We start from the raw sequence: 11,944 nt of genomic DNA, 5'->3' as shown, positions 1-11,944 counted from the left end.
GATCTTGGGTTGAGGGTCCCCAGGCTGAGGAGGCAGCTGGCCGGAGACCAGCTGGTCTCAGCCCTTGGGCTCCCAGGCACTGCTGAGAGGCCGCAGAAGGATTGAGATAGGGTAGGGGGGAAACGAGGTGGACCGACCCACAGCCAAAAGGGGTGAGGAGGAGAAGATGAGCTTTGGTGGTTCGGTGAAATGAAATTCTTGGTCACTAGGACTCGCTTGGCTGGGTCATAGCTAGGTTTCTATGGCTGGAACGCAGAAAGGTCCTCAGTGGGAGATTAGACTATAGCTCGGTAGTTGAAGACCTTCTCCACTGTCCCCCACAGTGGGCCCCAAAGACGAGAGGTAATTCATGGTCTTAAAACGTTTATTGTCATGGTGGAAAATGGATGAAGCTGTACCTCTTGTTCTCAGGGCAGACCTGAGGTTAAATACCTTTTGCAAGTAGGAGGAGAGTCTGGGAAGGGATGCTTAATTGGCTATGCCCTCTAGCCTTTAGGTAACTCATGAATATAGAGATCTCTTGAGGCTCTGTGGCCTGTAGTCATGCCTTCTACCTGTGCTACATGACACAAACATCTCTTTGGGAGGGGCTGTAGAGGGCTGTCCTAAATGAAAGGAACCAGGGCCCAGGAGCAAGGCCAAACACCTACCACCATCCCTTTAGGGTCTCCGGGGTTCGAGGCTTGCGCTTGACCAGGTACCCAGCTGCCTCTCACAGCCCACCACCCTCCACACATACACACATACATATACATACATATATATACATATATATATACGCATACATATATACACATATACACATATACACACATACATTCACACATATACACAGACTTACATAATACATACATACACACAAAAGTACACACTTACACACACATACATACACATGCATGTGTGTTGATGCACTACTCAAAATAGCCAAGATATAAAAACAACAAAGATATCAATCAACAGATGAATGAATAATGGAAATGTGTCATATATTCACAATGAAATTTTATTCAACCATAAAAAAGAATGAAGTCACATAGTTGTAAGGAAAATGATATAACTGGAGATCATCATGTTAAGCAAAATAAGCCAGACTCAGAAAGGCAAATACTGCATGGTTTCTTTCCTATACAGATTTTAGAATATATGTGTGAATCTAAAATGGTGATAACCTTCTCTGTAGCCCACTTTTACCAGACAGTCTCTACCGCATGAGTGCCCCACAGTCTCCAAAGTGAGGGAGATTGTATTGAAAAATGAGTTTATGAGGAACATTTTAGAATCATGCACAGCAGCAACAATGGCCATCTCAGATTGTCCAGAGGATTAGACAGGATAACATGTAGGATGATCTCAGCCTTATACATCAAGAGGTCTCTCAGACACATGCACACAGGTGCACACAGTTGAATTGTCTTTACTAGTTAGCTCACTTGTGAAGCCAGTCTCTCTAACTCAAAGTATGGCCCACTGTCGTGCCTTTAACCCTCATGGCGATCCCTAAGAAGTAAGTGGATAGAGTTTTGATTCTGAAAACAAGGCCACCCTTATAGGTACTGGGGTCATTTTTCAGTGTCTGTCTCCTTGGCATTCAACACTGCACAGGTGGTAGAACGCTCTGACATTTGCACACAGACTTATCTTAAGTCAAGCTCATGTATTCTCCAATATCAGTGTAAAAACTATTCTCAGAACTGAATTAAAAAAATCAACTATACGCCCTCTGAAAGGTGACTTAGAGGGAGTTTTTTTTTAAGTAAAGAGCTTTTTTTCTCCTTGTTTCATTGACTTGTGACTTAAAACCTAACCCAAGTTGTAAAGAGTGACTTAGAGTTGCATTAAAGTAGTATTTGAACATCTTCCTACTAGTCAGAGAATTACTATAACATTTACTGAGGGCTTACAATGTATGAGAAGGACCTATATTCAAAGCCAAGTTTTATTCTCAAGATGACCTTCTACAGAAGACACTAAAATTGTCCCCAATTCACAGAGGAGAAAATTAAGGCCAAAAAAAACATTAATGGAGTTTTTAAGTTTATGCAATTGTTAATTGTCTCAGTTTGGATCCTAGCTAGGATATTCAAATTGAACAAATGATGTTGAGTTTCATTAAGAGACTGTTTTGAAGGGTACAGGGAGAGTGTTGGAGAAACCCTTAGAGCTAGGACAGGTCTGTGCTGGTAACAATGTGACACAATTATCTGTGCAGAGCTGGAAAGGAGATCACTTACTAGTTATAGAACCCAAAAGAACATCCAGTGTGGAGAAGGCCACCTGAGAGGATCTGAGGCCTTGTGACTATGGCAGTTCACTGGAAGAGACACACAGCTAAACATTTCTACCCCACTTCCTTTCTTTCTATCCTTCTCTCTGCACAGGGCTTCTCAGTGACTGGAAGTCAGAGGGTGAGGCCCAGCAACAGCTCATGAAAAAATCCTTGTATTTCCTCCTCCCAGAAAACAAGAGAGGAAGAGAATAGTATAGAGAGATCTCCAGGGCAACAAAAGAGACTGGGGTGTGAGCACAAGCTGTCTTCTTGCAGATCCTTGTTTTGCCCCCTTTGTGCTGTAATACTTATTGTGGCAACAGTGTCATTCATATGGCACAAGCTGCTCCTATACCATGCAAGGACACTCCATATTTCTGGCAGAGAAACTGATTTAGTCAGATCCTTTGCTGGAGATCAGAAAAATGTACATTTGTATCATTGGAGGAGTCATCAATGGCCCCAGAGGGTCTAGCCCTAAATTCCACAGGTCTTCTCCAATGATTGTGGGAACTTAGTTGAACCAAGGAAGAAACAAAGACTCATCTTTTTCCTATTGTATCTTCTGAAGATTCTATTTCTATCTGGATTTTCTTTCCAAGTGTTTGAGGGCTAGTTTTTGCATCTCCATATGGAGACCCGAAAAGTGGGCCTCCTAATACAGAAAATAAAAACATCCTGTGTGGCTTTCCCATAAAAGACTGGTGAATTTCATCATTCTCCCTCATGCTGACAACAGAGGAGAAATACTGTAAACTTCAAAGCTTATCAGAATAAAATGACTTAAAGAGAGAAGTAAAAACCCCGTGACCCCAAGATTATTCATTAGACAAAGAGTGTAGACTGCTCTTCCGTAGACTCACATGTTTGCACACTTGGTCTCTAGGGAAGTTGTAGAACCTTTATAGAGAAAGAGGCAGAACTGGAGGAATTTGGTCACAAGGGGTGGACTTTAAGGACTATTGCTCTCTCTGCTTAGCCCCAGCTCTCTGCTTTCTGGACAGTGTCATCATGTAACATGAAGTAACACCCTCTTTCTACCATGGACAGAGCTTCTCAAGCCATTGCCCCTGCAGTGGACTCTACTATAATGAACTGTCAGTCCAAATAAATCTTCCTTTTCTTATATAGCTTCCATCAGGTATTTAGCTACATGAGAAATATAACTGATACATCCTGTCAATGGGACTGCCCTTTGTAACATTTGAGAAATATGCATTCAATTCTTACCCCTAATGTAATTACCATTTCATCTGCCCTGTTCTTTCTGATGTTTTATGCTTTCCAAATCTTAGTAACTAGAAAACTGCCCACCATCAGCTCATTAGATAAAACAACAGTGTTTGTGGTTCTTCACAATGTCAGAACCACCCAGAAAACAAATTTATTATTTCTCAAGTGTATAGGTAGGTGTTGTTAGAAAGCAAGACTGTGTGGAGGCAAACCATCCTGTGTTTGAATCCCAACACCTCCACAAATAACACCGAGCATGACACTGAATATATCACCCAACTCCTTTGATTTTTAAGCTCTGGCCTTTGGAAAATAGGAGTTATTCTTGTAGCTCTAAAATTATACTTGTAAAACAACTGTCATAGGGACACACACACATGCACACACACACACAATGAACCCATTAAATGTCTGTGATTTGACCTCCATACATACTCGAGGAATTATAAGCTGTGTCAGTATTTTCTTTAAGACAAGCTGAGCAGTGTGACACACCCCTGTAACTTCAACACTCAGGAGGCTGAGGCAGGAAAAATTGCCACCCTGAGTCATATAATGAGATCCTTATCTCAAAGAACCCAAAAACAAAAACAAAACTTCCAAACAATAACTATAGCTGTAAGTCTAGACACTTGAAGGTTTTTAGAAATTAACAAAACATAAGTTTCTTTCATAAATGAACAGAAGTAATAAAGATCAGTGTAGGATTTCTATCTTTGGAGAAGGATATGTTCAACTGTTCTTGACAACACTGGCTCAGAAAGATAGGAACCAGAAATGCCTGAATCTAAAGGTCTTAGAGAAGGGTGGCAGGTATAATAAAAAGCAAGAGGGGGATTTCTACTCATGGTACCTGCTCACTTCAAGACTGAGATTGGAAAGAATGAGCTCTGATGCTGTACTGTGATCTTCAGAATTAAACTAGTCCAGGAACCATCCATCCCAAGCACGCTTGGAGCCCTGAGACTCAAGCTGATTTAATCATCTTCTTTTGATGACCATGAATAAATCACTGAGGCCTATGGTTATCCATGAGTGTAACAATGAATGGGATCTGTCACACAAAGCTCTTGGCACAGTCCCAGGCACATGGCGGTAACAATTATCACCTCTATTATGCCATCTTCCTGGGTGTCACTAGTTTACGTCATTCAGAAAGTCAGTAGTAGAGCTTTGAATCCAGTCACACAGTGCCACTAACAACAAGCCATCCCTCAGCCTTGTTTTTCCACTGTGGCCACTGAACAGAAAAGAAAGGAGGTTATTCTGTCGTGAATGTGTGGAACTTCGAGATACAATTTAAGTTCATTCTTTTTTTTTCTTGTGAGCACACATTAGCAAACGACAAATGAAGACATTCTATTTTCGTCTCACTCTCCAAGCTAATGAGAAAAGAGATGTTACTTCAGCGTAGCTTCAATTCAGACTGATAGCTTTATCTAAATATAACCTCTACAGGCATAAACCCTCTCATTAAATACCCAGAAGGATGCAACATTCCACAGCTACACTTATCTCCTAATGAATTCTAATAGAAACAGTGAATTCATTCTTGCTTAGAGGAGGTGAGAGAGAAGATAATGCAAAAAAGGTGAATTGTGAAGTCTCTGCCTGTCATTTCCAAATCAGCATTTCTAGTACAAGATCCCTTGGGGCTCAGTGTCAAAGTTAGTTCAGATTCATTTGTGTGTACCATAAAAATCACAGCTCTTTGAATGAGAGTGTCTGTCTATTTCTTGGTATGTTGATATTATATAACATGGGGAGGTGTTTTGAGAGTGAGAGGTGGTATTTCAATTTCTCCCCATTCTTGGCAAAAGTGGCCTCTTTCTTCTGCTGAGACATTATAATCTTCCATAGTGATGTCCTCCATAACAGTAAGAGAAGAAAAGACTTGTATTGTCTTCCAGGGGATTTGCTTAACACCAATTCCTTGTGGCTAAATGCTATGTGAACTAGGGAAAGGACTAGACCAAGAACCTAGGCCTGGTTCTGATGCCTTCAGAAAACCCAAAGATGTTCTGTTTGCTCTATTTACTTCTTACAAAATTCCTTAATAATTATGAGAGAAGCTATGTAGCAAATACCAAAACATTTTTTCTTAAAAGATGACTTCCATTAACAAGATATTCTAGACTCACAGATCACATTTACAAACTGAAGGCTGAAGACCTACGTTGTGCCTTGTGCATACTCTGGTGAGCCAGAACTTGCTTACTCGAGTTTGCTTCAACAGTCCATCATTCATACCTGGACAGTTTTGTTTGTGATACTATGTCCCCTTCAACTTGAAATAAACGTCCTGAGTCCAATTAGTAGCTTGCTCTCTTTCTCTCCTGTGTTAAATTACGTTCCTAGAAACCATAAGCACAAGGACATAACCAGCTGTGTTTTTCTATTTTCCTCAAAGAATTCAATCTGGAATTTTTTTCTTCATCTGAGAATATTGTTCCCCAACTCGATGTCCTTGTTTTGTTTACTTGGTTAACAACAGCCTCTCTCCCAAGCCCAGACCAATCCTCTGGATAAACACTGAGTGAATTGGGTTACAAACGTGAAGTGAGCCCTTAAAAACGCAGCCATTGAGACAGTCTTCTTAAAATGCTGGGCCTCAACTGCACATCCGGGCAGAGCCCTGCCAGGGAAAGTGAGGGTAGCTGCCAAGAAAAGCAGAGGCAGACCACAGATTGCTACCAAACCAAATGTTCTCTCTCCAACAGTGCAGAAAACATAAACTTCCTGAAATCCCAGGGATCCAAAGTATTTCAATCAGGAAAGAAGGTGAATCTGGTGGGAGTGGGTGGCCTCCCTCTTCTCACCTACCATAGTTACCAGCTTTCCCCATGAACTCTTCACTCTCGTATAAGATAGTTCTGTGTTACAACAGGGTAGTATTGTGCAGTTCTGAGTCTTAAGGTCTTAGTTCACAACCAGGCTGAACAACAGAAAAATCCAAAGCTAAGGGATATGCCTGATTCAAGGCCTCATTACTAACCCCTAGTGTACATTCTAGGAGTTAGTAGGATTCAGTGGGTACAGTTCCCACCTACCCTGACTGTCCACATCTGCACAGTGGTCTCTGATCTGATCCTCTCAGCTTCAGGATCTGATCTTTCCAGTGTGGCTCCATGTTCTATGACTCTGCCTTATACCCCACCACTCTGCCTGCTGTACTTTCCTCTGAAGCCTTACTGACTTTCCAAACATTCTGCTCTGTAAATAATTCAGAAGTCTACCTCAAGATTTCTGCTCATGTTCTCTCCCTCTGGAATGTTCTTCCTCACTTCTCTTCCTCATTATAGTACTTACATCAGCTCAGCTTCAGGAAAACAAGGCTATTTCCTACAGTCCTTCCAGATTAAATAAACATCTTCAGACCAAAACTATAGATCTTTAAAGTATGCTACCTTTTCCTTTTCCTTGACAGTACTGACAAACAGTGTGCTGCGCCGCCTGCTCTCTCTCTCTCTCTCTCTCTCTCTCTCTCTGTCTGGTTAAATTTTTTTCATACACATTATTTTTATCATGCTCTTTCTTCTCTCCCAACTCCCCCGATCATCCCCATCTCCATGTTTTATCTTTTTCTCAAACAAACAAACAAACAAACAAAAACTTCATGTTTTATCTTTTTTGAAAAAAAAACAAAGACAAAAACATTAAACCAAACCAAACAAACAAAAATAAATCACATAAAAATATGGAGTCCATTTTGTGTTGTCTAACCACATATGGGCATTTGGCCTGCCCTGGAATGTAGCTGATATACCCAGTGTTACTGCATTGGAGAAAACTGATTTTATTCTATCAACAAATACCAATTGTAGATAGCTTCTTGGTTAGGGGTTGGACTTTATGCCCACTTTTCCTTCTCTGGTTTTGGATTTTTGTCTGGTTTGAACTCCCTTTTGATCTACAAGCGGCAGAAGGAAGATTGTCACACTGGGCATGGCCTGAGCATCTGAGACCTCAAACCCCATCCCATAGAGGCATACCTCCTCAAACAAATCCACACCCACTCCAAGAAAGCCATACTTTCTAATAGTGCCACTCCCTAGGGGCCTATGGGGACCATTCTTATTCAAACCACCACAGTGGGTACTGTTCTGTAAAGAAGGTTTGATGACTATGAACTCTGATTCAGCTGAGGCTAGTCCCTTTTAATAAGTCCAGCATATACCACTCTTTCCCCTCCTACTTCTTTACAGAGAAGAATGTGGTGTTTTTTTTTAAATCCCTGTAAGCTCTGGCTCCTTGTCTCAGGAATTTGACTCTTACCTCCTAAGACTCTTTGACCCTTGACCTCATGGGTTTCTGCTCATCCTTTCTCATGACTGACCCCACTCTAAGCTTACTTCCATATGCTCAGACCTCAACTGCATTCTAAAACTTCCTTTCCTCTGAACGCGCCCCCCCCACACACACACATCCTTTTTACACTTCTCATAAATGGCTTCTTGAATTCCAATCTTTTCCTCCTGGGGAACAGAAACAAAACAACCACTGCTTTAATAGCAGATAATATTTTTAGAGTGCAGTAGGCCCGGTACTGGTCACATCCTAGCCCTTAGAAGCATTGTCTCACTGACTTAAAGTCATGTCACTTGCATTGCAGATGAGGTCTGTCCTGCTCAGAGCCTCAGCATGTCAATGACAGAGCTGGTACTTAAGCTCAGGCTGGCTTTCCCAGCCCCAGTCCATAAATGCCTTTCTACATCATAGCTTCTGTCTTTTTGCTCTTCTAACAAAATGAAATGACTGCACACAAGGTACAAGAAGAACGTTATTGGGGGAGATGACCCAGAGACTGAAGTGCCTGCTTTGGAAGTACAAGGACCTGAGTTCAGATCCCAGAGCACACTTTAAAAGCTGAGTCTGATGTTATATGCTGGAGAGGCTGAGACAGGATGGTTCCTGGAGCTCATTGGCCAGCTATTCTTGCTGACTATGAGCTCCAAATTTAGTCAGAAACTGTATCAAAATACAAGATGAAGGAGTTGGGAATGGTGGCATGTGTCTTTAACCCAGCCTTCCAGAGACAGAAGTAGCTGGATCTCTCTGAGTTTGAGGCCAACTTCATCTATATAACTAGTTTCAGGCATGTCTTGGAAAGAAGAAGATCATGATGGAAAAAGATAGCGAATGCCAATGTCTGTAATTACAGGAGATGCAGAGTGATATTGCTTATATCTTCATCCACCGTGGTCACAGAATTACTTTTCATGTTGACATCACTCTTGAACATGATTTATCTTTAAAACAATAATACCACAGCCTTTCCAATAAAGCCCCATCAACCACTATACACAAAAGCCTAGACAATAGAATATTTAATACTACTATTTATGTACAAAAGTACATAAGGACCAGAAATAAGCCTGTGAGGTGGCTCAGTACATGAAGGCACTTGATGATAAGCCTGATAATCTAAATTCAATTCCTCAAACCCACATGGTGGGATAAAAGAACTGACTCCCACAAGTTGTCCTCTGACCTTCAGATGGATGTCACAGCATGTGTGCACTTGGGCAGCACATGCACACACATGCACATATACCCAATAATAAATAATAAATGAGTGTTTTATATGTTTAAAAAAAAACAGAAGGAACTACTGCAACAAAAAATGAGGACCAAACTATTATAGATAAAACAAGGATATCTTGACCTCTTCCTACGCTATCCTGAGTTGAGAGCCACTTTCCCAGTACTAACTAACATTCCATGACTTGTCATGGCTTTATGCTATGGCATCCTAAGGAAAGTACAACTACCTTGCAGAGTTTTTTGCCCTCTGTGGGTCTATGTTAGAGTGGGCATAAGAGAAACAGGAGCTTTGGAAAGAAGGACATGACTATCTTCACACTGGGAAAGTTGATACAGTCCAAGTGACACTGTAGCAGTTCACACCCCTGTCACTGTAAAGTTCATCTTGCAAGTGTGAGAAAGTATCCAGACCCGAAATCCTCCAGCACCTATTGTTAACCTTCTTCTGCCTTCTGTGAATTCTGGACCATGTGAGAGGGCTTATATTCTCTAGCAGGCCACTCATCATAGTCACCAAAAGACAAACAGGGTTCTCATTTGTCTTTGTAAAATTCAATATGTCTTTATTCTGCCAAATTCATATCATTTTGCTTCCCAAGTGCTAGCCCAATTGATTTGGATCCATCATCACAAACAAAGGCAATGGCCTTGCACATACTTCTCAGCAGTAACCAATATTGTATATGGCCATCGAAATCCCTTATTTTAGATGACTCTTAAAAAGTTCTGGTTCTTTTTTTTTTTTAAAAAAAAAAAAAGCCTCAGATTGATGGAAACTCCAAATTTCCAGCTTAAAGAGGAAACCTCTTAGCCTTGAAGTTCTATTGGAGAATTCTACATCAGAGACTGAGAATATTTGAGCAGCAGTCAGATATGGCCAACAGAGGTTTGTATCTGAGTCTCACATCTTGACTTGGGTCATAGCATTGTGGATGGAGAGACATAGATGTTACCTTGAAGAGGGCAAGAGGTAGGTACATGGAAATGTTCCTTTGTAGAAATAATTAGGAGATATTTTACTACTTATAGAACAAGAAAGTCATAAATCCAGGCACTTCCTGAATACATTGACAGGCCTCACCATAGGTGAGTCACAGCAAAGCAAACTCTGCTTGAGGTTTCAGAGGCCATCTGATGACATTCTTAGCTTTTGGATTAGTAGATGATAGTTGTTTGCTAAAAATACATTTTAAAGGTTCTGCTCATCACAAGGATGTTAGGTCAGACACAGAGGTGGGCCATAAATGGCTTTCAATGGTACTAAAAATAGCCCAAGATCATTGGCTTTGGCCTGTAACAGTTTAACTCTGTAACCACTTTTTCACTCATTTGGCCTTGCAGAATATTTAATTAATATTTGTCTTTTTTTAAATGACAAATTTTTAAAGCTTCAGTTTGCAGTGTGAGTGAATACTTAGGCCTACAAGAGCAGTGCTAGGTAGAGAGATCTAGGACAGGGAACTGATGAAGACGTCTGTGGCCATGAACTATAAGTCAAGCATGTTGACGTGGTGTTTTGTTACCTCATGGGAAGATACGAACTAGAGTCTATTCATCTCAGACAGGGCACTGACAGCAAACAAAAGAAACTATCCCACCATAGCTAAGCTACTGAACCAACAAGTATATTAGGCTACTTATAAGAACATGGCTAGGGTTTACTAACCAGTACATGGGTGACTCATAGGCAGCTGACTTAACCAAAAGCCCATTCTTACCTCAGATAAAACCATTCTCCAATTTCCAACATACCAAAACTGTGTGAGAATAAATGGATCTTCTTTTTAAGTCACCAAATGTTGTTTAACTTATAATAAGTGATTAATATGTTGCCCTTTCATTAAGCTATGAGGATGAGGAGAAGGATTGTATGAAGGGAGGAGGAAATAACTCATGGGAAATCCCAGGAAGGTATAATAAAATAGAAAGTAGATGTCATTCTCTTCTGGCTCAGAGAAATGTTTAGATGCACAAAGGTGAGGCGGAGAACTCCTCTACAAACGTATCTTAGGGATGAAGTCATCTATGAAGACATAGGTAGAGGGAGAATAAGGTTCCTGGTGGATGGATAGGAAATTAATGTCTTCCAGGATGGTCTGTAACAGGTCTGGGTTTTCCCCTCTTGTATGAGACAGAAAAAAAAACTTAGAAGGCCCCACAAGCTCCCAAAGTAAGAAGAGGATGTCACTGGGAATGTGGCAGGGCAGTCTCTACAGAAGTTGTCACTATGTTCAGGAAGTTGAGTTACCCAGATCAGGGTCAAATAATAGTCAACAGCAGATCTAGGAATGTCAGTCCCCACAGGGCTGAGGAGAATCTATGTCACCAGGAAGAAACAGAGCCACATGGAACCCAAACAGACCTTACACTGAATATTAGGAAAACACCAGAGAATTGGAAAGACCCACCACACACACCCAAGAACCAGCATGAACTCAGGAGTTCCCCAATTGTCTCAATACTCAAGGATGCAAGCCTCTAAGACACTATCTGTGGGCAAGAAAACTTGTGATGAAAAAAGATGAGAAACCATCACAAGTGTTAGCCCCTAAGAGAAAACATACTGGAAAGATCAAAGAAGGTGCTTGCCAGATTGAATTTGCTTTTTCCTCCATTCTAGAGGGAAGTGAGAGGGGGAAGTGAGAGGGATCTCTCAAGGATACTTATATACATTGTAAGAAACCTCAAAGCCTTGGGTTCTTGGCAGATTAATCCTGGTGTAAGAAAACATGTGATTCTAATTCAACTGCTTGGGAAACATAGACCTGTGGAGGCTCAGTATGTAATGGTACTCACTGCCAAGTCTGATGATTTGAGTTTGATCCCTGGGTCCACATGGAGGGAGAGGGAGAGGAAGAGGGAGAGGGGGAGAGGGAGAGGGGGAGAGGGAGAGGGAGAGGG

This window comes from Grammomys surdaster, unplaced genomic scaffold (assembly GCF_004785775.1).
Source record: "Grammomys surdaster isolate TR1022 unplaced genomic scaffold, NIH_TR_1.0 170, whole genome shotgun sequence".
NCBI classification, from domain to species: domain Eukaryota; kingdom Metazoa; phylum Chordata; class Mammalia; order Rodentia; family Muridae; genus Grammomys; species Grammomys surdaster.
This window is presented reverse-complemented; position numbering follows the sequence as displayed.